Genomic DNA, 27,618 nt, shown 5'->3' on the forward strand with positions numbered 1-27,618 from the left:
CTGTTTTTCCTTCTGTCACATGAGGTGAAATGCCTTGGAGGAGGCAGCCCTTTCTTTTGCAGCCAGCTGGAACTGACTTAAAGGAATACTTTGGAGAGACAAACACCAACAGGATGCTGAGGTAAATGCTTTCCAGTTGCTACAAAGGTCTTATCAGGCACATAAAAGTAGTACAGGGCCAACTTGAAGGAAACTGGGTGAGAAGAGACATTGTGAAATGACCCTTGGTCTTTGGGGAATAAAAAACTCTCTGATATTTTGTTACTTTCTTTGTCTAAGAAAAATTTTGCAGTCCCTGGGGTGAAAATTTACTGTTCCAGTTTACTTCAGAGTGATGATCATCCACACTACATACATATTAATTCACTGCAGGGCTTTCCTTTGGAGAAAACCAACTTTTCCCATCAGAGACAAAGCATGGGCACAGCTTAGGCTCCGGGGTATTTTCCTTCCTCCCTTCGGGTGTGTGGGCAGTCTGCTCTTGAAAGAGCCCTGGAACAATGTATATGCAACCTAGTCTGCACAAGTTGATACAGCAGACTAAGATTTACTCCATGGAAAAGATCACAAAGATAATGTAAACCTACTTGTGAGGGCTGTTTATCCCTTGTCATTATCTGCTTGGTGCAGAGACACTGGTTGTCATGGAAAATAGCTGTACAAAACTTGCTGCTCTGTCCTCAGATGAAAGAGGACTCTGTGATTCCTGAATGGATGCTCTACTGTACTCCAGCTTAGCGATGCTCAGTCATCATTACAAAGAGAAAAGTACTAACTGTGTTTGGAGAACAGAAACCACCATCTATGCTTGCAGTATTTTGTAAGACTCAAATGCTACAGGCTAATTTGGGTTAAATTCTCACAAGGTTTCATTCTTTTTTCTCCACTAAATACTTGAATATTTCAGTTCAAGCTCACAGAAGTGAACAGCTGTCGCTCCAGTTCTTTCCTGGAGACAGGTTTGTATAACCACAGACAGAGTAGCAGCATTCCCTTATTTGTATCTTAAGGTGTTTAAAGAAGCTGCTTTTAAATGGCAATTTCATGGAGTTCTGAAAAAGGCCAGCAAAGTGGGAGGCTCACTTACAGAGTATTCATTGTGTTACAGTTCACAGCCACAATTCCCTTTCCATGTCTAATCTGATGGCTGTGAATTTTTGTGAAGGGTGTGTGTGCGCGTGCACATGTGTGTGAAGCGTGAGACACAGGGAGAGGGAGAAGGAATTTCATTCCTAGGAACTTTCTCTTAGTATTATCTGCCCTGCAAACCACTGCTTGACAGCAACAGTTGCTCTGCCTGCCAGAAACAGCATCATTCACTGCTCACTTAGCATTGTCATGAAGAAAACAGACTTTGTCCCACCCCAGGAAAGTACGCCTCTGGTCTGTAAGTCATCTGTAGTAATTAGTTGTAAATCCCAGTCAAATATGGATTCCATTTGTCTTTTGTGCTATTTTTTTCTCAGCAATATATATATGCACACTACAGAGTTTCATTTCCCAGAAGCATAAAAACTCTTAATTCTCCTGTGAAGCACAGTGATTCATTTCCAGGTAAGCAGAAATTAAGTTTTTAGACTATGAGACATTGAGAACAGTTTTTGAAGTGTGGGTAATTATAGGTTTTGTTCAAGTGATATATAGTATAAAAGCAATATAGTATAGAAACAATTGAAGTCTCTTCCTAATTAGGAAAATTTTGATGGGCTCTGGATCAGGACATCCTTGGTAGTTCCGCTTAAGACTTGACTTTAGGTCCCCATCAATATAAGTCAGGGGCAGGATACAGTCCTGATTGTTTGGTGGGAGTAGCTACTTTTTTTGCAGTTGCCAGGACTATGTCCTGTGACAAAGATGTGCCTCCTTCAACCATATTGTATCACATGATGAGAGAAACCACTTCCCTTTATGCCATCTCCAAATCAAGAGCATCCTGAGGGAGGACTGTGGGGCTGGAGCTAGAGGTACACATTCCCTTTTTGCGCCACAGCACTGCATTTTCCTTCCTGTTCTTGGAGCCCAGCTGGTTGGCATCTGGGAAAATGGGGTCGAGGAACTAGAAGAAGCAAAAAGTACTGACTGGGAAATGTAGGGAATGACAGACAGAGGTAGGAAAATTTACACCTTTTCCCCTGTAATCCCTCCTTCCTTATTGCAGAGCACTCCAAAACCAGTCTTGGTGAGTTAGCCAGGATTTCCATGTACAGCATCAGCAGAGCTTCTCTGCACGTTACCATTTTGATTTCCTAACCCGTCACCTCACCCTTCCCTGACTTTGCATAAGGACATGTGAGAATTTCTGCTGAGTCAAATCAAAGCTTGTGCATCTGTAGATAGTCAGGACAAGCACTGGGTAATATTCTCTACCTTCAGTGGCCATTTATTAATAACTTGGTTAGTTAATTGTTTAATTTTATTTAATATCTCTGGAAAGGTTTTTCTTATACAAATTTACCCAAGTCTTTTTTTTTGAAATCATGTAAACTCCACAGTTGAATCAGGTGATGTGTAAAATGTCTATCTTTGCTTTAAACCTGTCACCAACCACTATGCCATTCACTTAGCTCTAGCTGTCCTCTAGCTCTTGTGTTGAATGGGACAGTGAAAAGCTTCTCTCTACTGATTTCCTCATACTCCTTAAGCTTTATTGGCACCTACGTTATTGCCTCCTGATCTTTTTGTCAGGTTTGAAGTTTCAAGTTTGTTCTCTGTTCTCTGTGCAGACCTTGCTTCTGTGGACTGGACGGAAGAGGAACAGGCTATGTTATTACATCTTTAACTAAGCAAAATTAGAAGGATAAACCCCCCAAAACTACTGGCACTCCCCTTGTATTTCATGCACTCTTATAAGCCCCTTTGCCAACCTGCATGGAAGACCCAGCCAAAGGATGTTGAGTCCTTACCTAGATGCTTGTATGGTAAGTAGGTTGTATTTGGTGGCCCCCACACGCTGTATGCACTGGTATAACTCTGTGGTCTTTATATAGTCAAGTTTAAGGGAAAGTTTAAAGATGGTTGAGTCACCATCCCTGGATGTGTTTAAAAGACAAGTAGATGAGGTACTTAGGGATATGGTTTAGCATAGGATGAGAACAGTTGGACTCGATGATCTTAAAGGTCTTTTCCAGCCTTGTGATTCTGTGATTCTGTGAAAGTTATCGTGATCCTCTGGTCCAAATCACTTCTATCTCCCACAGCCTTGAGCAGACTGGTCTAGTGAGAGGTGTCCCTGCCCATGCAGGGGGGTTGGAACTTGATGTTCTTTAAGGTCCCTTCCAACAATTCTATGATTCATATATGGCCTATAATATTTTTCTGCAAGATGGGTAGCTTTAGAAAAGTTATGCAACCTATTCAGTATGGTAGGTCTTGTTTCTTGGGTATTTTTTTCACAGGGAGCCAGCAAGGGGGCCATTCTGCATGTAGTTAATGTTTCGTGGTAGCAATGGTGATGGTGGTGTCAACGATGTTTCCTGTAGCTGTGAAGTTAGGAATGTTTTTTTCCAAACACATCACCTCATCTATCAGCATGGAATATGACCTACCATTTTATTACCAGCTGCTTGTTGTTGTGAAACCCATTTGTAATTTCTCATATTCAGCCTGAGTAACTTAAAATCATCAGCAAATGTTTTATATCAGTACCTAGATAATTTACAAGAATGTTGAAGAGTTGAAAAAACAACACATGCTCCCTCTACAGCTGTAAAAATTTACATCCATATTTCTTCTTATATTGCTGGATATCTTTTCCATGCCCTCTATCTCATCTTCAGGTTTTGTCACTAGAAGACATTGCTGTCTTCAGATAGATTGCTTAATAGCACATTTGGGGCCAAAAGTGACTGACTTCCAATTAGCCACAGAGTGCTCCAAAGGGAAGTGCTCTGTAGTGAATAATACATCTCCCTGTATTTATTTCTTAATTTATGCAAAGTACTGTTTGCTTTAGATTAGTCATTCTCCTTCACCTTCTCATCTGTGATTTTTATCAAGTATTTCTTAACATCTATGTAGGTTTGGCATTTATTTGATTAATTGTGAAAAACTGAATACGGCATTCAAACACTAATAACTGGTAAAGAAAGAATAGACTACCTGTAGGGGCTAGGTCCAAGTCTTGCTGCATTTGGGAATCTGACAGGAGTAATTTCAACCTGTGTTGAAATGTACTTCCACAATTGCATGGTTCCTCCGGTTTGGAAGTTCCCTTATGCAGTAGCTTGTTCAGTAGGATGTGAAGTTAGGTGATCACTAATGCCATGTGTGTCTGAGCTCTGGTATTGACTTTTTGTATCACTCCATCTCCAGAGTCTGGGAATTACACAAATCATGTTTTTGCATCTGGCAGAAAATAGGAGGTGGAAGAGGGACTCCTATCTACCCTATGCAGTAATACATGGGCTTGAGATACAGTGAGGACAGTAAAGACGACTGGAAATTCCCTCTGGGGACTAATAAGACTGAACCTTGATGCAAACTTTTTATAACTGTTGTGGTTTTGCCCCAGATGAGATCTGAGCACCACACAGATGCTTGTTCTTTAAAAGGGAGTGTGGCTGGGGGAAGTTGAGGGAGGGTGGAGAGGGAAGGGCAAGAAAACCCAAGGAACCAAAACCTCACGTTTTGGGATAAGGATATTTTACTGGAATAGCAGAAAGATGGATGTAACAACGATATCAGGACTTTATAGCAAAATATATGAAACTGGTAATACACGATGCAGTGTCTCACTGAACTGTACAACTCAGGCTGTACAGCTCAGAGCCATCCTGAAACCAGACTGTCCCCAAAACTGTGCATCCTGGAGCTGCCTGCTCCTCCCCGTACCAGCCCCCCTTTTATGCTGCGCATGATTTAATTGGCATGGAGTACCCCCTTTGGCCAGTTTGGGTCACCTGTCCTGGCTGTGTCTCCTCCCTTCTTGTTAGCGGGGAAATATGAACAACTGAAAAGTCCTTGACTCCTTGGCAACAACTAGAAACATCCGTGTGTTATCAGCACTGCTCCCATCCTGACTCCCAAACACGGCATTCCATCTGCTACTAGAAAAGAAATTAACTCTATCCTAGCTGAAACCAGGACAATAACCAACACCCCAACACTGATGTGTCTCTGAGCTGCCTGTACCTGGCGTCTCAGTAACTTGTGGGAAACAAGGAGAGTCCCTTGGTCAGAGCCCAAGAGCTGGCCCCAGAATATATGGCTGTGCTGTGGTGTCCATAAAGGCAGAGCTTTGGCTTTGGTGGGAGGGACTCTTGGGCAGGTGGGCAGTGCAATGTTTTTACCGAGTGTGCTGAAAATAGACTGAAAAACTCAGGGCCTGGGCCAGCTTGCAGAGCAAGAGAACCCACTGTGTGCCAGGAAAATGTCTCTTGAAACATTTATTTGGGAAAGAGGGTAGGTAATAGGTGTATGAAATGGTCTGCATTCCTGTTCTAGCATGAATTTCATAAAGCAAACACATACTTACGCAACGTCGATTAACATATGAGGTACAGGGAGCAGGCCCAGGTGAGGCTCCGTTTGCGCCGTTGCTCATTCCAAAGGAGAGCATCATAATCCTCCTGAGGTGGAGGGATTACTCTGGGGTGACTTACCTGCTGCTTCACTGGAAAAGATATATGTGCTCATAAAAGCAAAAGGAAACTAATTGTGGGTTAATCACTTATGTTGTGGTACTTCATGGGAATTATTTACTGGGAATTATTTTCATCATGAAGAGCAGTGGTGACTTTGCCATAATGGCTGCAGGGGCTTGGTTGCACTCTCCATAGATGTGGGTCCTCTGGTTTCCCTAGAATTACTCCACATATAGCTTTCAGAGAAAAAAATGGGCACATGGTTCTGAATCATCATGAATGTTTTTGCAAAGCTTGAAATCCACAGTTCCCTAATATTTTTTCTGTCAAGGCAGCTAGATAAATTTTCCATATTCCTTTTGTTTCTCATGCCTCTTCAGACACCCACTTCTATCTGCAGTTTCGTCCCTCAGCAGTTTGCTTTTCATGATGCTTCTGTTTCAGCTCCAGGGTTCTTAAAACATTGTTCCAATCGGAAGATGCAACCACAGTGCGAAGAGCAAGTCCTGACGGTTTTACCTCACGGCTTTTTAACTCCGAATATTTGACGAACTTTACTGTCAATACAGCAACATCAGGCCCTGTGGAAGGTCCTTCTGCTTTGCAAAGCAGGAATGGGGAAGTGAATGCAAGTTAGGAAATGCTTTTTTCCCCCCTATAAAATTCTCATATCCACTTAGATGCAAGGGGAACAAAAGGAGAAGACTGCTAAAATCATATACAGCAGAGGGGGAAGTGTGTGAGGGGAATGCGCAACCTGTGACTAATGCGATACCTTTTGAAACAAAGTACAAAGGACGTATCTGCTGTCAAATTATCCCTTCCTATGAGGTAATTACTGAAGATTGAATGCAGAGCCAAGTCTTCAGAGACCACACATGCACACACCAAGAGACATTTTTTAAGGAGAAGGCATTACTTGATTGTGAATCCTGATTTTGAAAGGCACTTGGCTTTACTGCCTTGGCTTTCCTTATTACAGAGGTATTAGTTTGTATTAATACTTCTCCCAGTATGGCACAAAGAATTATCTCCTGGTTTATTCACAGCATCCTCAGATCCAGCCATGCAGAGCAAAGACTGGCTTCTACCTCTGCATCCTCACTAGCCCTTCTCTTAGCTTCCACGGGAGAGAAAAAAACAGCCAATGGACATTATATTATTTTATTGCACTGTGATGACACATTCTTTTTCCTACTTCATTTTGCCAGAGATATTCCAATGTTTATTTTTACTCTACACATTCCTTGTGGTGAGAAAATGCCTTCAGAAGTAGTTCCTGTGTTTTCTTCTTATCAGTTACCTATTTTACTCTAGTGATTTGTTATCTGGTTTACTTCAGTCATTTGCATCCTCCAGATGTTTATGTGGAAAGATGATTTTTTATTGGGGAGAATGTGGGACAATAGTATAGTTTGTCTTTCAGGTGAATTTTCATTTATTCAAAGTTGTCTTTCAGAATTTCTTCACTATCAGGCAGGAGCTTAAAAGCTGAAATCAGTCATATTTCTTACCTCATTTGTTATACCTTCACTCATTTATCTTTTTCTAGGCATCCCTGAAACTTGTTCCAGTCCTTCAGCTCTTTTAACTTCGGGCTTAAATCACGGACTGATTTTTAACCAGAGCACCACCACCAATAACAACCATTTCAGTGGAAATTCTCATTCACAAATTTTACCTGCAGCTGATTGCATCGATTTTTGGACTCAACGATCTCAAAGGTCTTTACCAACCAAGTGATTCTGTGAGTGATTCTGTAAGAGGATGCTTTTGTGTGATTCCAGGTGCTCTCTAAACAGACAATATCTGCAAGAAAATTGTCCCTGAGTTTCTGGAGGGAGAATTCATATAACTGATGCCTGTGGCTGTGCCACTGCAGGGAACAACCTGTTACCGTGTCCCCGTATTCCTGTTACTTCCTTGGCTCCAGTGGTGGCATGCCATGTTGGAGAACAGAGCCTTGGCAGGGAAATGGCAACAACCAAGGTTAGGATCCCACACACAATCCATTACAAAACTGCCGACCCTTGGCTGCTTTCCAGTCACAGCACAGCTTCTCATCTTCAGAGGAGGGTAAATCAGGGAGAGCAAACCAGCTAATTGTAAAAGCTCAGCCTGCCCCCAGTTTACTCTAAAAGGAAACTAGGGAAATATGATATAGGCTGTAATCTGTGTACGTTTGTTCAAAGTTGGGAATTTCCGCTGGACAAGCACTTCTGAAAACTGGTGTAATAATCAGGAATGATGAATCCTGTGAAGAATAACAAACAAAACGACAGTTTCCAGTAAGGGTATCATGATAAGACCAAGTCAGCCAGTGCCGGGAACCCCTGACAGAACTAGAGAGCAACACGGTGTGGCAAAGGGAGAAGCTACCACAATCCAGCAAATGCCATTAATGTCAATCATCCTTCATGTGGGTGTGTGAGGAAGTGTGACTTCCTCTTCCCCGCTGGTTATGGGTTATTTCAGATGAGAAAACCCCTTGGAATTTACATACATAACGCTGAGGAAACTCTGGGCTTTGCAGACTGGGATCTTTGTGTGCTGCCTGAAGGACTGCTGCTACTCAGGCTGGGCTCATCTGAATGGTCTTAGTCTGATGTAGAACTGAAAGAAAACAGACCTCACTGCACCTAAGGAGGGCACAGGTCAGTCAGGAAGGTCTAAATCCCTGCTTTTTTGTCATGATAACAAATCCTGTTCTCAGACAGTTAATACCTACTCAGATTTGAAGGTTAATGAAATTAAATTTAAAAAACCCCCAACATTAAAACACTTTGCAGTTTTAATTTTCCAAAATACTACCCCATGAAGGGAGCAAAATAAGGAACCCCCAGTGAAGGCTGAGGATATGATATCCCAACACCCTGGATGTTTGGAACACCTGGGAGAAGAGGAGGAGGGTTAAACTGTGATACCATCTACCCTATACCTTGCTATTGGAATGTAGCCTTTCTGGTGGGCTGCTTTCCACAGGAGGTAGGTGGAAAGTTTTGCAGTGAGCAGGCTGATGGTTACCTGTGAGCATTTTATACAGCTGGGATTCTGAATTGGAAATCTGGGGGTTCCCAGTGGATCAGTAACACATGGAGTTGCTGCTCCCAAGCTGCAGCAGTCAAGAGATACCGAAATATTTTTGTTTCCCAGAGTGCCAGTGGTCTCAGAGATCCAGCATTTTCACTTTTAGTAAGGCATTTAAAGCATGAAATTTGAGAAAGAGATTGGTCACAGACTGGATATGCTCCATTTGCTGTAGATGTTTGCCCCTTTGCAGGCCAGCTCATGCCAGATTGTTGAATGATGACACATGGATACGAATTATGGAAATACTCAACAAAAATTTATTGCTAATATGTGGCAAGTCGAAGGGGTGTAAGCAAATCAATGGTGATAAGAAATGGCTACTTCCTCATTTAGGTGGAACTCTCACCTTTCATGTGTATGCTGAACTAATTATGTAGTTCCAGGCATTAAAACATTATTCTTTGGCTAATAGACTAATGACTTTTTCTTTGGAAAATATTTACTATGTTCGTCTGATCAGAACTATTGGAAATATCAGTGAAAATTTTATGCTTAACGGGAAAAGGTGGGAATTTTTTTCCAGGTTTTGAATCACAGAATCACAGAATCATAGGGGTTGGAAGGGACCTCATGACAGGGTTGATCACAGTTATAAGAAAGATTTCAAATTTGGTATAGACAGGGAAAATTGGATTTTTTTTTCCTTAACCAAAACTCATTTTGGGTTGTTTTGGGTTATTGTGGTGAGGTCTTGGTAGTGGTGGGGCTATAATGGTGGTTTCTGCAAGAAGATGCTAAAAGCAGCCCTTAGGTTGCTAATGCAGAGACACCACCAGCTGGCTCTAGCACAAACCTGCCACTGGCCAAGGCTGAGCCAATCAGTGACGGTGGTAGAGCCTCTGTGGTAAGATATTTAAGAAGGAAAAAAAAATCCTCAAACTAGCAGCAGCTTTTTGTGGCCAAAGGAAGGAGAGAGATGTGAGAAACTTCGTAGTCGCCAAGGTCAGTGAAGAAAGAAGGAGGAGGTGTTCCAGCCATCAGAGCAGCATTTCCCCTGCAGCCCATGGAGAAGACCATGGTGGAGCAGGTGGAGACACCTGAAGGAGGCTGTGACCCAGTGGGAAGCCCACTTTGGAACCAGCTCCTGACAGGACCTGCAGCCCGTGGAGAGAGGAGCCCACACTGGAGCAGGTTTGCTGGGGGGGACTTTTGACTCCATGGGGGACCCATTCGGGGGCAGTCTATTCCTGAAGGTCTGCACCCCATGGAAGGGACCCACGCTGAAAAGCATGTCCTGAAGTCTAGTCTGAGGGAGGGACTCACATTAGAGAAGTTCACAGAGGACTGTCTCCTGTAAGGAGGGACCCCACGCTGGAGCGGGGGAAGAGTGTGAGGAGTCCTCCCTGTGAGAAGGAATAACTGTCAGAGGCACCATGTGATGAACTGACCATGACTCCCATTCCCTGTCTCTGTGTGTCACTCGGCGTGGGAGAGGAGGAAGAAAAATCAGGAGAGAAGTTGAACCAGTGAAGAATGGGTGGGGGCGAAGTGTTTTAAGATTTGTTTTTATTTCTTATTAGTCTATTTGGTAATAAATGAAATTAATTTTTTCTAAATTGAGTGAGGTTTTGCCCATGATGGTAATTAGTGAACAATCTCTCCCTGTCCTTATCTCAACTCATGAGCCTTTTGTTATACCTTCTCACCCCTGTCCAGCTGAGGAGCAGAGTGATAGTGCAGCTTTGGGGGTAGGGGGCATCTGGACAGACTATTGTCACAGGGGTGTTCTTTCTGATCAGTTGTTCTGGTCAGAAGTTCTCTCTGAGCCCAAAAGATTTATAATTGGCCTTTACATAAAGACCTGTGCCCCTCAATGTAATTTGCTGTAGGGTTAAATAGGAAGGAGTAAGAGTCTTGTGAACCTCTGTTTCAAGAAAGAGCAAACCCAGCTCACCAGCAGAAGAAAATGTACAATTTCTGTGCAGATACCAGCAGAGAGAAGTCCTCTGGGGACCGGGTAATAAAAATAGAGGATAAGGCCATATTCCTGTAAGTGGCCGGGCTTCGTGGTGTAGATAGAAGTGCCCACAGTAGGAGAAAACACATACTTCTCTGAAAAGACTTCTGTAGAGGGAATGTGGGTTTGTAGGGCAGGGATAGACAAGCATAGGCTTGGGGACTGGAGTGTGAATATCTGGTTTTCTTCTGGCAACACCAGCCGTGTGCTGTCCAAAAGGTTCTTAAGAGATGTCCTCAGGCAGCCAGTTATTTGCCATGTTATTTCTGTGCTCCCTGTTCGTCTTTCTTCCTGCAGCTAATTCCAGTAAGGAGCTGCCTCCTGCAGTTGGCATTTTCTCACCAAATGACAGGGTTATTTACAGAAATTACTCCTCCTGCTCTCTCAGGAGCATAATACCTCCACTTCCTTGTTTACTTTTACTCCCTTCCTTTCCATGGAGTAAAAGGAAAGATGATCAACTTTTGTCTTCTGTCAAGACCTAAAAGCTGTCTTTTTTTTTTTTTAATGGGAAGCCCTAGCTTTATAAAAATAAAAAAAACACCCAAGACCAAAGAACCAAATTATTTTAATTCTGAAAGCTCTGAATTGCAGGAAACCCTGAGACATTTCAAGCTGTTCTAGCTAGTTTAGTTTAAGTAATGAAAGTGGAAGATATGTGAACTCAGGGGTGATAAAACTGAATTACAGAGACACGGTTCTGTGGGACTGGTAAAATGTTTGCATTTATGGGGATGAGGAAAAGGTGAAGAGGTTATTTGGCAGCATGCTTGTTACCTATACAATATAATGAGCAAACATTACAGCCCATGTTTGGCCACATGACTCTCATATCTGGTTTCATGTAGCTCATGGTTGCTCCCATGCCTGTGGAGCTAGGTCTGTCACTTTCTTATTAGCTTTAAAAAAAAAATTCCCTAGATTAAGTTTCATTTCAGCAGCACAGGGATGACCTAACCTACAAGCTCATTTGGGTGACTTCCTATTTTACCTTATGATATTTTGGCAATATCATTTCTTCTTAGAAACCAAAGTACTTCTGTGTTACCTAATTCCTAGCATGAGCTTTCCCATGCTGGCTTATGGTTATGTCATCAAGTCAGTGTACCTCTTGAAACTTCTTTTGGTGTATTTCTGGCAGTTGCCCTTTTTGCCATGCCACACTGACCGAAAAGGAGACTTTGAGATCAAAACAGTGTAGCGGCAGTGGGTGTCATGGGGTGGTCTTGCTGCAGAGTTCCTAGTTGGGTTTACAGCCATGTGGCTCTGTAGCTAGTGATCAGTCAACTTTGCTGATGAGTGAGACAGATCTGGCAGCACATAAGGGATTTATGATGAGGGACTAGGCATTGAGACAGCTGATGATGGGTGGGAGGTGATGACCGGTTGTCTGTGGTGCTGAGTGAAGCTGACCTTAGAAGGGTCCAGTATTAATAGGTGTTTCAGGTGATGCATGAGAGGGCAGTATGCTGAGGATGTTGGGAAGGTAATGCAGTGTTATGTTGGGGATGTTGGAGGTAAGCTGAAGGTGCAGCTCTTGGATATCAGAGCAGTCCAGGGAAATAGAGGCTTGGTGCTGGACATGATCATCTATGTGTGCCTGGGCTGGCAAGTAGAGTCCCTGATCCACCACCTCCCAGCCCAGGGGACTGGTCTAGGTCCTGCTGCACATGAAAAAGGAAAAAGTCATCTTCATTTAATTGACATAAGAAACTATCACACAGATCTGAAGTGATTTCACATTTATTACACCATTTATTGCTATTGCTCTGAAACCCAGTTCTCTGTGCGGAGTCACCAGTCAGTCAGGCTAGGCTTTGAAGATAAAGAAAAGTGATTCCTTGGGGTGTTTCCCAGTAGATTACAAACCTGTATCTACAAGTTTTGTACAGTCTCAGTTACAGTAATTAGTGTTTCTACAAAGGCAGTGAAAATAACATGCTTGTACAGAGCTGGAATTTGGCTGTGAAACCGCAGTCCATCACACATGGATTTATTGGATGATAAAAATCACAGGCATAAAACTAGCCTTCTTTTTGGTTTTTATGAAATCTGTAAAAGCCCCCATCTAACACTATAAAAATGCAATATAATTTGTGACATCCCTTAAGTCGCTAAGAAAAGACTGAATCAGGGCAAACCAGCTCATATTTAAATATACTGTCCACGCTGCTGCCAAAAATATAAAATCATGCTTGAGTGCCGCAGCCGGATTTTATAGCACATGCCCAGAGATAAATTTTATGATTCAGATAAAGCCTTTTGAAAATAGACATTTATGAATCTTTTATTATAGAGGACTCTTCATCGGACACCGCTGTAATAAAATCGTGTCTCTGCAAAGCAGATCATAGCGTGACTTTGTTACCGTGTGGCGGAGCGTTGCCTCAAAGCCTAGCCACAAACCACAGGCAAAACTGCTCCAGTTTGGAGCAGTACAGTTGGAGTTATCCTTTGTGTAGAAATTGCACATCCCCTGCAAGCCCACTTGCTTTAAAATGAAACGTGAAATTTTGTTTTGGCGTTGGAAAGTTTTGGTTTTGAAGAACGTGAGAGCTAAGCGTGGTTTGACTCTGAAGTCCAGTTCTCCAGCCCCTGGGGAGTTCCCAAAGGTGATGACGGACCCTTGTTAAATATTTCATCAGAGCCTGAGGGTGCTACTACTGCTAAATGTACCAGGACAAAGGATCGCAACTTTGATCATCCACTCTGTTTAGTTGTAACTACGCTTCCATGGCTCTGGTTTGGCCCTGTCCAATTTTCTTTAGCTAGGACAAAAGTCCAGGCACAGTTCTGGGGACAGGTGACTGTCTCTTTTCCCACGAGGTAACGTGCATGAGACTACCCTGACTTTGGCTCTTTTCCCCTGGGCAGTCTTTCCGCAATACACCAGCCTCTGCTGCTCGCTCACACATGTCCACACAGAGGGCATATTTCTGGGCATGCGATACACGCCCTACATTGCTTCCTATGAAAACATCCTGATGGACTTTAAAACACCTCTTACAGTATTTCTAGAGACTTTGATCTGACACCAGCAGACAGAATAGTAGCAGTCTCCTGGAAGCAGTGGTGTACCACATGAGACACAAGGCCATCTTCTCTGAAGAGAGCTGGTCTCAAGTGCTATGGGCATGAGCCAGCCCATGCTACTCAGCGTCTTCTGCTTAGCAGTTGAAAACCAACAGGAACCTGCAAGCAAGCTTGACAGGGCCAAGACATTGGCTTGGGAAGTAGTAGCTATCATTCATACTGACTGGCATTTGCTGCCCATCTCCCTGCTCCTGTTTTGGCCCCTGACCGTTAACTCCATCAGATGATGGCCAGGTGTGGTTTGAGGGACAACATGAGGCCAGGGTCTGGTTGCAATACATCGTATGGGAAAGACCATGCTGTGGAAAGGGTCTGGCTATGCTGATGCAAGCAAGTCAGGCTGTCCCATTCAGTTCCATGGCCAGAAAATATACATCAGGTGTCCAGCTTACTAAACCAAATATGGCCAGGCTTTCACTGCAATCAGCAGTATGGTTTGCTACAGCTCCTCACCATATGAAGGACATTGAGTTCCAGAGAAGGGCAACCAGACTGGTGAAGGGGCTGGAGGGCAAATCATATGAAGATGTGGCTGAGGGAGCTGGGGATGTTTAGCCTGGAGAAGGCTGAGGGGAGACCTTATCACTGCCTACCACTACCTGAAGGGAGGTTGTAGAGAGGTGGGCGATGGTATCTTCAGCCAGGTGACAGGAGATAGGACAAGGGGAAATGGCAAGAAGCTGCTCCAGGGCAGGGTCAGATTAGATATTAGAAAAATATTCTTCCCTGAAAGATTTGTCAGGGCCTGGAACAGGCTGTCCAGGAAGGTGGTTGAGTCACCATCCCTGGATATATTTCAAAAAAGGGTAGACCAGGTACTTAGGGATATGGTTTAGCTTAGGACGGGAACGGTTGGACTTGATGATCTTAAAGGTCTTTTCCAACCTTGTGACTCTGTGATTCTGTGAAATGTAAAATGAAACACAGCAAAGTTCTATAACTATGCAGAGTTCTTCTCTGCAATGTCCTTTTGTAACTTTGCAACCTAATTGGCTGAACTTACTATGTTTTCAGTGATGTTAAACAAAGCCCTGTTTTAATCCCAAGCAAAATTCCAACATTTCAACATTTGTTCTTGTTACACATGAAGAAAAAAACGTGAGCTCATAGTTTTTCATAGAACAGATGTTCCCACAAAATTTTAATTAAAACTCCAGACATTTTTCTGCTGTTCTTAAAATCTAAATGAAATATTATCATAGTCCACAATAAAAAAAAACAACCAAACCAACAAGCCACTTTGGTTTACTGAAATGATTCATTTTTAGGTCTTCATCTCCCGTTTTACACCCAGTACAATGAAGCACTACAACTACGCAGAGTGATCAAAAGAAAACATGTATTCACAAAGAAAAATGTAGGGATTAGGAAGCCTCTAATTTACTAACTGGGACACCAATTTGGCTGATGATGGGATTCATCTGATCAGGTGTAGACATCCACTGCTGAGCTGGTTGTCTGCTCTCTTACAGTCACTGGAAAGGAATAGGAAAGTGTTTGGAAAGTGAACAAGGTTCAGGTTCTGAGTTTAACTTAACCGCACAGAGCGAGCTAATGATCTAATTCTAGGTAATTTTCATGAGTAGAGACAGGCTATTTTGGATGTAATCATTTGCCAATGTTTAGTTACTAGAGACAGAGAGAGAGAGAGAGAGAGAAAGGCAGAGGCAGGCACACAACATCTTCAACTCTCCTTTTGTATTTCATCCTACTTGGGTAAATATCGGTCAGGTATTTTACTGCCCGTGTTGCCCAAGAGACAGACCTTCTCTGCCAGCCCCCCCAGTACCGGAGTCTGAAGCAGCCCAGAAACCCCCTGGACGATTTCTGTAGCCTGTCTCGGGATGATTGGTATCAGCAATGATAGACAGTGACAATGAAGTGAAAAGCAGTAAGAGATTTTCTGCATGCCAGGAGGTAATCAAGCTCTTGAACTCATGCATCTGGCAGCAGATCACTCTGTGCAGCAGTTATGAGAACAGTCTGCTGGATAACTTAATCAGGCACGTCTTTAAACACCACAAGTGAACAGTCAGAGGCTCTCAACAACAATGATTTTTTAATATTCTTTTTTGGTACTCACTGCAGATTTGACTTGTTTACAGGAAGAAATAAAAATAAATATGAAAGTTTCCACTTCTGAAGAGCAGAGAGTTAGGAATGCCTTGCTGGTGTCTCCTGGACAAGGCTGTAGGCTTACTCTCAGCTCCTTCTGATTGCTATGTCTCTTTCCAAAATCAGAGGGAAATCTTGTGACTCCACCCAACCCCAACCTTCTGTACCCCATTGTGTTGCCACAGAATGAAGGTGGGAGGAAAAGCATTCCATCACCCCTCAGCCTAAAGCTAGATGGTTGTTGCCATCAGCAAAAAATCTTTTGTCTGCTCATTTTTGGTACTTTGTCATCAGCAAAACCTTGACAGGCAAAATTACTGGTCTTTCTGGTGAGCTTTTCCATCTGAGAGAGACTACCTAATGCTGTGTGACATATTGCAACTTCCCACCCCAAGCTACTGTCTGGGGATGTGAGAAGCACTTAAGTAGCGGTTCCTAAATTAGTTCATGCTATGTTAGCAGCAGATCCTGATGACATTGTTTCTGTCTGGGCAAGTTATTTCTTAAAAATGCACTCTGTTGAAAAGTGACCGTGGAATCTCTGTTAACCTAAAAAAAGTTTTGAGTGTTCTTCCCCAAAGGTCACATATCCCATATAGGAATAGTGGCCTAAAATCTAGATTCCAGGTGGTGTCCCATTCTTTGTCTTTTGGATCATGTATTTTGGCTGCCTCCTTGGGTATTGCTATGGATGTAACAAGAGGCCAATCTCCAACCATTTAGGAACCAAAGGGATGGTGGGTTGCATAACAGCTCTTACAAGATGGTCAGGATGGACTTAGTTCCAAATGCAGTAGTACTTTTAGCATTTTAATGGAGCATTTTCTGCTGATGTTATGCTATCTATCTATTTATTTATTTCAATATAAAGAAAAACAGAGCATCACAGATGTTTCCGCAGTATCAGTGAAAAGAAGACATTTGAAAGAGCAAGCCTAAACCTCACATTAATTTACAGGAGTGTCTGGATTTAATAGCCAGCAAAACACTCCCATAACCACTGTTCTCCTTCAGTGCTGCATATTTTGAGTTGGTGTTTCTGCTGTTGCCCACAGCAGAAAATCCCTCAGCCTTCCCTTACCTTCTGAGGCATTTTCTCAAGGTAACTTGCATTATGGTAGTTGGAGTTTTTCGGACTGTGCTGCCTACTCTGGTCTGCCCTGTTTTCCTCAGCAGGGAACAACTTTGTTACAGGCACAGGATGCCCCTTGGCATCTCCCCTATGGAGAAGCATGACTCACCACAGAGTGTATCTATCTATCTATCTAGGCAGGTGTAGATATCTATCGTCTCTCAAAGATGCACGACAAAGGAACTGCAAGGCCAGGTACAAACACCACACATGTGCCAGGAGGCCTTACACAGTCCCACACACTCACAACTAAAATGACTTCTCACTTCTAAAACTGCTTTCCTTCCTTGGTGTCTCATCCCAGGGCTCTAGTAGCTCTGGTATCTTCCCTCATGTAACTTTCCTGCTGGGGACTGACTGGCACGATTCAGCCTCTTGGCCAAGCTCAGCCCCAGGGGATCCCTAATGAATAAGTACAGGCACACTGTTCCCATGCAGAACTGTGGGGAAACTAAATTAAAATGAGGAAATTAAACAAAGCTCTCTAGGCTTTGAAGGAAAGGTTTGTCCTCAGTCATAAGCAATGCACTGTACAGATGGGAGGAAACAAAGAGAACACAGAGGGAGACCAACAAAATGCATGTCATGAATATTCCCAAAGGCAAACTACCACCCCCTGAATATACTAGTGCCAGGCGAAATCCAATTTTTTCCCCTATGAGGCTGGAAGCAGGAGACAGTGGCTCACCTCAGACAAGCCCAACAGCCATCACCTTGAGGGCTCACTGATCTGGAAGATTGTGACCTCTGCTCCTTTTATTCAGGTTGTGGCTGAAAATGAAGCTCTGGGTTGTAGGGTTTTTTGTGGAGAACTGCCTGAAATTCTTGTTCTATAAGACAGTTGGAAAGCTACCTTCAGCTTTACTTATCCACTGTGCTGGGTGACAGGACACCTGAATGCTGGGTAAGTCACTTGAACAATTTATGAATGTTATAAAGGACAAAGAGGATGAAAGAAAATCATGCAACCAGAAGAGCAAAAAGATACATTTGATGGAACCAGCTTCCTAATCCAACTTTTCCCACTGCAATTGACAAAAGATGAGTCCCTTCATATGAGTTATTAAGCAGTAATTTTTCCATGGTAGAGGTTTTGTAATGTTGCTGTGCTGTCCACCCAATACAGAAGTAATGGGGCGTCTCTTCTGAGTTCTCAGGAAGAGGGAATTTAAACTGTGTCTGTCTCAGCTCACGTGTGGGAATTTTAGTGGTAGGAGAAGGCTCTTTCAGAGTCTTTGTTTTATGTGGTGGCTAGAAATTACCTGGCTGACTTCATAATCAAGCCAGGAAGGATTCAAACTTGGGAATTCCTCTTTTGAATTCTGGTGGAAGCAGCAGCTGTTTCCCTCTGTGTCTTCCCGCAGGGGGGGACATTTTTAAACTCCTTGTGCACCACAAGTTGCACATATGGTTTGGGAATCCCTGAGCAGAGGCCAGTCTGAGCCGTGTCCCTCACTTCTCCCAGCCTCTCACACATGTTCCAAGGCTCTGCTCAGGGCAGATATTTTTGGCTATTTCAGAAAGCTGTGTTGTTTATTCCAAGAACTCGCCTGAAGAAATCACACACCAAAGCCCATGCTGCCAAAACCATAACTGCAATACAAAGGATGTTTAATAAAGCCAAGACAAGATCCTAATTGAATAGATGCTTATTGTGTCCACTATAGCATGCAGGGGATCTTCACTTGTGTTAAGGTATAGGACAAAAATTCCCACTGCTCAATACAGAGGTGCAATTATTTTAATAGGATAATTGCTAGGTGAGGGCACGTTGAGGCCATGTCAATGACATCTGTCTGTTAAAAGCCAAAGTGCAGAAATTGCACCTGTGAATGGGAAGACAGTGTTCCTCTGGCTTGTCTGTGAACTGGGGACACGTTCCCAGAGCAGCTGCAGGGTGGGGACATGCACTTTCTGCTTCAGAGTACTTCTGTTCACCGTCCCTCAGGGTGTTGAAGGAAAGGTTGGATGAGGTACTTATGGACATGGTTTAATTAATTATATAGGTGGTGAGGGGTCTGTTGGACTAGATGGTCTTGGAGGTCTTTTCCAACCTTAATGATTCTATGATCTGTTCCTTGTCTGAACCAAGATGTGCCTGGACTTGCTACCTTCACCCTTCAGCCAGAATTGCCAATATTCCCTGTGCTTCTGCAGATCCCCTTGTCCTTCTAAGTATATGCCAGGTCTTGATGAACAGTCGGTGTCTTGACAAATGATAGTCCCATGTGTAGTTGTACAGCAATACAGAAGCAAAGTGTCCCCCTCCTCCTGATACCTGATTGGCACTGCTGTTGAAGCAAACATAAATGTTACACAAACAGGTGTCCATGTGGATGGAGAACATGGTGCTGAGCAAGACTTGCTCTTCTGGAGGTCATGGTCACTGCTATGGTAACCCACAGCTTTGCCAAGTGTACTACTGTCCTCCAGTGAGGCATGAGAAGGTTTTGGTCGAAACCCAAAAGATTTCTTAAGAATGGTGAAGAAAAAAGTAAAGTCAAAAGCAGGAGTGGTATGTGCTGTCCTTCCTGTGCAAGCACAGTTCTGAGGAACTGGGAATAAAGCAAAAATAGGAAGTTACATTGCAACATGGGGCTACTTCATCCATGAGCAGCGAGTGTTTCAATTTGGTTTTGGTGAAGACAGTTCAATCAACACTGTCTTCCTGTCAAGTTAGAGAATAGAATGTGTGCTTAAAGTCAGGATAACTTCATGCACTTGGGACATGGGGAGGTTTTATTTGCATATTAACTTTGTCTTTCAATAGAACTTGTTGAGAAAAAACCCCATGAAGTGTCTGAAAGCTGTATTCTCTCTTTATTCTTTTTTTTTTTTTTCTTTTTTTCCCCTGGTAACATCATGTATGCTTTTAAGCTGAAGTCATCTACAGAAGGAAAGGCATCCGGATGTGACAAGCTCCAAAGCTAATCTTCAATCAGGGAGGAGGGTTTTGATGTATACAGTTTTTCCACTGATGGTGAAGTTGATGGCTTAGGATGGCTTGGGCCAGTCATTACAGCTGAAGGAGTGAGGCCCTCCATCCTGCATTTGTCTCCCCTTGCTCTCAGTTACATGATTTCCACATTCATCTCACACCAACTTTCATTTGTCAGTCCCTGAGCTGATTTAACTCCCTTGGCACAAAACTGATCAGGGAAAAAAATGGTCTTCAGCTTGATTAGGGGTTAGGGCTTCATGGAGAGACAGCAGGAAGAACATCTCCTTTGAAGACCATATGTCTTCAGCCATTCTGCTCAAATTTAACCCTGGCTTCAAGAAGCCTTTGATGCCAACAGTAAGAAAAGTACCTAGTCCCAGCGGTACTGAACTAAATGTTTTAATGCTCTTAGTGTTTCAGACAGAGAATAAATTCCTGCTCCCTCTGTAAAGGCAGGAATTGGCTTCAATGGAACTCTTGTAGTTTAACCCCAGCTGGCAACCAAGCACCACATGCCCACTTGCTCCCCTCTCCAAGGGGCTGGGGAGAAGAATGGAAAAAAACCTTGTGGGTTGAGATAAATATAGTTTAACAGGATAAAGAAGGAAGATAATAATAATAATGATGATCATCATAGTAGTAATAGTAGTAGTAACAGCAACAATAATAGTAACAATAGTAACAGTAACAACAAAAATAAAATAAAAAAATAAATCAAGTGATGCACAAATGCAGTTGCTCACCGTAGGACAGTAGAAAAAACCCCACCCAATGCCCAGTTTGTTTCCAAGCAGTGATTCTTCCTCCCATCTAGCCTGCCCAGTTATATACAGAGCTTGACATTATATGACTGGGAATGTCCCTTTGGCCCTTCCGGGCCAGCTGTCCTGGCTGTGCTCTCCCAGCTCCTTGTGCCCCTGGCAGGGTGTGAGGCACTGTAAAGTCCTTGACCTAGTGTAGACACATCAACTCCCTAGCAACAACTGTAAACATCAGTGTGTTATCAACATCATTCTCATATTAAGTCCAAAACATGGCACTGTACCAACTACTAGAAAGGAAATGAACTCTGTCTCAGCTGAAACTAGAACAGGAATTCCTGTGCTACCTGTATTTGTGGAAATTTGCTGAGACTGCAAATGAGAATACGCATCCCAGGCTCATAAAGGTTCTTTCCTGCCTTTGCAAGACGTGTTTTCGGGGTCAAAGTTGCTATGAAATTTAAGCTGTGCAGGAGCAGTACCATGTGGAAGGGTGTGAATTGGCGTGTAAGCATGATATCAGAGGCTCATGTTGGGTAGGAAGGTGGACTGGAGTTTGTAGAATCTGCAATCCGGGTTGTGTTTTGCCCATGACACAGTTTACGGCCTATGACGAGGAGGAACCCAACCCCTCCTGTGTGTTACCTCATGTGCGAGCGATACCAAATTGATACCCGCTTCTTGCTTTGACCAGGAATTAAAAGTAAAACCCCAAACCCCAACAAAACCCCTTACGTAAATGGTAAGTAGTGACATTTCTCAACGCGGAACAGCCCTGGGGATGGTGCATGGCAACGTATCCCTTCAGAAGTTCGCTGCCTTCGCCGAAACCACCCCCGTTTCTTTCTTTCTTTTTTTTTCTTCAAACCACAGCAATTCTGTTTACTCGAAACCTCGGAACTCTTGCGGGGGTTTGACCTGGAGACAATCCTCTACTGTTGCAACTCATTGCCACATTTTTGGTTCGCTCAGTGCCGTTTGGCAACGGTCTGGAAATGGCCTTTCTGGGATTTCAGCTGCTCTTGCCCAGAACAAGGACCAGAAAGGCCCCCTACCCCGCCGGGACACATCCACCCCCCCTCTCTGCTCCCCCTTCCCCTCAGAGCGGGGCCCTGAGGGAGCCGGCTCCTTCCCCTGGTGACACCGGCCCCGTTAGGGAGAGGGACACGGGCTCGCCGCGAGCCCTTCACAGCATAGCGCGTGAGCCTGGCAGCCCTCCGGCGCCCCCTGGCGGCTTATGAGTGGTGATGATGGTGGGAGGGGAGGTGGTCGCCCCCCCACCCCGCCTCTCCCCCTTCTCCCCCCGTACCGGGGTGCCGGGAGAGCCGGTCGGCGGCAAATAGCCGGGCCCATGCGGTTTATTCTGCAGTGCGGGTCCTGCCCACCAGCGTGAGGGGCGATGGGTGTGACGCCTGCTCTCCCGCATCATGCACCCGCATGGACGGGCAGCCCGCCTGCACTTGGCGACCGCAGAGGATGGAGGTGGGTCGCTGAGCAAGTGTCATCCCTTGAATTCATTTGCCAAGAGCTAACAGGGGAGATTCGACAGGAACGACTCGGAAATCTTAGAATCATAGAAGCACAGACTGCATTAGGTTGGAAGGGGCCTTTGAAGTCATCTAGTCCAACCCCCCCTGCAGTGAGCAGGGACATCTTCACTGGATCAGGTCGCTCGGAGCCCCATCAAGCCTGACCTTGAGTATGGGGCCTCCACCACCTCTGCAGGCAACATGTGCCAATGCTCTACCACCCTTATACTGAAGATTTTTTTTATAATATCCAGCCTAAATCTCTCCTTTTCTAGTTTGAAACCATTGCCCCTCATCCTATTGCTACAAAACCCGTTACCCCTTGTCCTATAGCTACAACAGTAACGTGAGTTACTTCAGTCAGGTTACTCTGTAGTTCTTGTAGTGTTCATCAGCGAACTTTGTTTTCCGTGAACTGCTAAATAAAACAGAGTTTTATAATAGGGATATAGCAGCTTTCCCACATATTCTTCAATGACGCAGCACTTGGTGGTGGCCCCCATGGGCTGGGAGTGGGGAGGGCTGCCTATGGGGTCTGTCAAGGCAGGGCCTGACTCCTAAAAAAAAGCAGAAAAGAGTCTCCATGGTGGGATTTCAAATGATTAGCAGCTACACCATTCTGTCTTTGTCATGATACGAGGTGCGGCTGAGAGAGCTGGGGATGTTTAGCCTGGAGAAGAGGAGGCTGAGGGAAGACCTTATCACTGCCTACAACTACCTGAAGGGAGGTTGTAGAGAGGCAGGAGATGGTCTCTTCAGCCAGGTGATAGGTGATAGGACAAGGAGAGATGGCACAAAGCTGCACCAGGGCAGGTTCAGATTAGATGTTAGGAAAAAAATTTTCACTGGAAGAGTTGTCAGGGCCTGGAACAGGCTGCCCAGGGAGGGGGTGGAGTCACCATCCCTGGATTTGTTTAAAAGACAGGTAGATAAGGTACTTAGGGATATGGTTTAGCATAGGATGGGAATGGTTGGACCTGATGACTCCCATAGGTTTTTATTTCCAATCTAGTGATTCAGTGATTCTGTGATTCTGTGATAAGGGAGGAACATGTGAAAGCATCTGTGTGGCTCTAGACAAGCAGTGGGAAAAAACTTTGATAGCGGAATTCTTGCCTGCCAGGTGGGACAGCCAGGTCCTCCTACACCTGCATGGCTTCGGGCTGGCAGCAGTGCTGCAAAAAAGGACCTGGGATACAACAAAAAACTATTAGCCAGAAATGTGCCCTTGTGCAGACGTGGCCTGCAGCATCCTGGGATGCATTAGGCAGTGGCACCAACAGGCTGAAGGGGGTGGTTATTCTTTCCCTTGCCCTGACAGCCTGAGTGAGGCCACAGCTGGAGTGATCTGTCCAGGCCTGGGCACGCCAGGGCAAGAAGGACATGGAGATACTAGTGAAAGTCCCGCAAAGGACCAATGAGACGATTAAGGGATTAGAGTGGATTCTAATATACAAGGAAAAGCTGAGAGAGGTGGGATTATTTAGGCTGCAGAAGAGAAAGGTTGAAGGCAGGGGTAGGTATTATCAGTGTGTGCAAATGTCTGGGGGGGGGACAGTAAAAACAGAACCACACTTGGCTTAAATGATGTCCAGTGAAAGAACAAGAGGGAATTGGCACAAACTGAAGTATGGGAATTCCCATTTGATTATAAGGAAAACATTTTTTGGTGGAGGGTGTTCAAACACAGGCACAGGATGTCTGGAGAGCTTGTGAAGTCTCTGTCCTTGCAGAAATTCAAAACATGACTGTACATGGTCCAAGGGAACCTGCCCTTGGTGACTCTGCTGTGAGCAGGGAAGTTGAACTACATGATCTCCAGAGGTCCCTTCCAACCTCAGCCGTTGCGATGCTGTGGTTCCAGGAAAAGTTTTTAAAACAAGAGACATGCTTCTTTGTGAAGAAGAAAAAGGTAGTGGGAAAGGAGATTTCCCTTGTTCTCTGGATCCTAAACATTGAAACAGCTAAGAGATTTTTTTTTTCTCCTTTTCTCTTTGTTGCTGAATTGAGTTGGGTGGAAATATGAATAAGGATGGGAAGGGCACTGGAAGACATAACACTTCTATTATTACTCAGTCAAAAGGATTGCAAGCCTAAGACAGGGACTTTTTATCCTAACCCATAAATCTGTTGGGAATAACCTTGTGTTTTGGCTGGCTGCCTTTTTCAACAAGGAGATTAACACTAAGTTTATTTGTCATCTTCAGACCACTTTCACCATTTGAATAGTTTGTGTGGGCTTGTTCACTGCAACCTCATTTTAACTATCTATTTTGAATGCCACAGAAACAAAACCTAACTTTTATATTGCAGGGCTGGACTTGGATTTAGGGCATTTAGGAATACAGGCTACAGTTATTTGCTCCTGCAGTTAAAATGTCCAAATGGAGGCACCCAAAATTTACTGGGACATAGCAATCAGCCTCTCTCTGTTAAACTGCACACTGCGAGATCCGTATCCGAGTAAAACCTCAGCTTCTTTTTTTTTAAATAACTATTAATCTCCTCCATAACTTTTCATAAATACTGCATAGATCCTGTCTAGACTTCAGTTGTCCTTTATAGGATCTAACTAGAAAACCCATTGGTCAAATGCTGGTGTTATTCCCCATTCTTATGTCTATCCATGAGATGGGAGAAAGATTAACACTAGCATAGTGGAAAGAAAGGTTGTCAGATATTTTGTCTCTGTTTGTGACAAATACTATTAGTACATTCAGGGCAAATTGTGAAAAAAATGATTGGAATGGAATCCTGGCTAGTTTTCTCTGTTTTGCTGTTGATATAAAGTTTTTGGGGGGTTTTGTGGGTTTTTTTATGAGATTGCTCTCAGTTTTATGTGCATATTTCAGAATCTTTGCTTTCACGTTTGTATTCGAGCAGATTTAGGAACATAGAAGAGAATTAAGTCAAAATGCTGATGAAGCGCCTTGCTCAATAATCTGTATTTGCATCTGGGAGCTTGCTGTGGACAAATGCTGTCTACTTATGAAACCATACTTTCTACTCTCTTGTAGTCTGTAAAATAGTGCCCCATGTTAGGCAATGTGGCAGTAGAAGTTGCGATGTTCCTGTGTTGATGCAACAGGAAGCATATGTTTCTTTTATGGGTTGTGCAGAATGCTATTCCAGACAGCCAGTCTTCTGAAGGTTTTGCTTTCTTCTTGTACAGCGTTTATACACTGCAGATGAACTTTGCCTAGAGATGCCACATAGAAGGACATAGCAATGAAGTAGCGTTAGGTCATTCCTCCACACGTTGGAGAAGAAACACAGTCTCAGTGGGCAGGGGTTTGAATAGGACAGTGAAATCCCACCTGGAGCTACATCTATCAAGGGATGTGGAGAGCATTAGGTACATTAGGATATATAGTGACATGTGCTTGGATTACAAATGTCCATGTTATTTGTGTATGGGAAAATCACCTGAAAGGAGAATTTTTCATAAGGAAAGTATTCAAACAGAGTGTACTTGCTTGAAGGCGCTTATCTTCACTGACACATGAATTCACTTTTACTTGAAGATTAGATTGTGCCCAGCCTCCTCTGTGTACAATGCGTGCAGTATCTGTATGCCTATAACACATTAATGTTGTGGTATCAAATATTGATTCTGTATGAAAAAGACAATGTAGTAAAGTTTCCAGGTGTGTTTCTCCTGCTTGCGTGTCTACTTTCTGTCACACTTACTCTATTCACTTATCCATTTGTAGCCAAAATGTGTGATTCTAGGAGAGGTGAAAATTCCCCTTTCAAGATCAGAAACTTCTGAGAGAAATCCTAGTGATATTTTTTTTAATGAAGCCAACACCAAGAACTCTGGAGTGAGAAGTGTGACTGTTGGAAAAACTGTTTCCTAAAGTAGCATTTTTCATTGTATTTTCACTCATGTGATGAAAAAAAATTACTATTACTCAGATAAAGGTATTCTGATCTTTCTTGTGGCTCTTGCAGCTATGACAGGACAGACTGTTCCTTTAGAAACTGATCAGAGTCTAGTTGGTCTCTGTTCCTAGGTCTGGCCCTTCAGGCACAGCATTTTGGTCCCTAGCTTTGTGTCCCAGCACAGTGTTGTGACAGCCTGCTAGATGTTAGCATACGTGATGTGAATTTAAAGTCTAGTAGTATCTTTGATCACTGGATGGAGGAAGCTCTCCCTGTGCTGGACAGCATCATGAACACATGGGAGACACCAGAGATAAGCCCGTGAGAACTCGAGGAAAAGAACTGTAGCTGAAGCAGGCACTTGTAGAGGTTTCTATTATTCAGTGTAGAGTTGCTGTGTTTCAGTTTTGTATTGCTGACTGAAATATTGGTGTGGATAGTGAGCAAGCCACTGCAACATATCTGAGGCACAGGGATTGGTGTGAAGTGCAAAACCAAAATAGGATCCACTGAATCCCGTCTGTGTCAGGTTGACTATATTTCAGCTGTTGAGTTGCATCTGAATGAGCACCAGCTTGACTCAAGATTCCTGAAATCCTCACACACTGCCTGGACAACATTTGCAGATGGAAACAGATGACAGATCTGAGGATTCAAACGTGTGACAGCTTGGTTTCCAGGCCATTCCAGGTTGTATCTGTAGGCCCTGCATTGTCAGGGACTGAAGATCTGCATGCTAAGTGCTAGAAAAACAAGGCAGACTCAATAGGGGTTAGTGTGCCCTTTTTTAAAGTTTTTGTAAATTTTAAATAGATTTCTTCTTTTCCCCTAACTGTTTTGTTCCTAGTCTTTACTTCCGTTGTCCTGAGACTTTCATGCTTTGCAAGACCTGTAGTTTTAGTATAATTCTGCATGTTGGGAAGGCTTGGTAAATTAAGAAGTTTATTAGAGAAGTTGGCCTTTTCCTTTCAGCTTTTAGCTTCTTCAACAGAACCAATTTCCACTCTAATTCTTTTAACTTGCCTAGTTTGATATTGGCCCATTTCACATTAGTCAAAACAGACCATAGAGTGAAATAACTTTTGAATTTGAAAAGCTGAAAATGTTACTCAAATTCACTGTTTGTAATACTTCCCTGTTTCTGGAGTTTCAACAATAGAGAACTATAGAGAGAGAAACAGAGAATGCGGCTTTTGGCTTGGGTCAAGGGAAGGGGGAATGGCTTTTGCCCTCAGTTTTTTCTCAAACTAGAATACTTAAAGAGTTCATTTAAACAGAAAATTGATTGTCCACATCTGGAATAAAGTTGAACATATTCACAGATGAGGAAGCTAAAATAAAAATTTGTGGGAATGACCAGATTACAGATGTTAACCTGATAAACTATTCTGGAACAGATCTTTTGGACTTGGGAACCGAAAATGTTTAGACTCTCAGATATAGAATCTCCTGGATTTTTCAAAGGTACTTGAAATTAGGAGGATTACTCCCCAGAATCACAGCATTCCCCAACTCTGCTCTGTCAACTTCCCT

Source organism: Gallinula chloropus (assembly GCF_964237585.1).
Source record: "Gallinula chloropus genome assembly, chromosome: 1".
NCBI lineage: Eukaryota > Metazoa > Chordata > Aves > Gruiformes > Rallidae > Gallinula > Gallinula chloropus.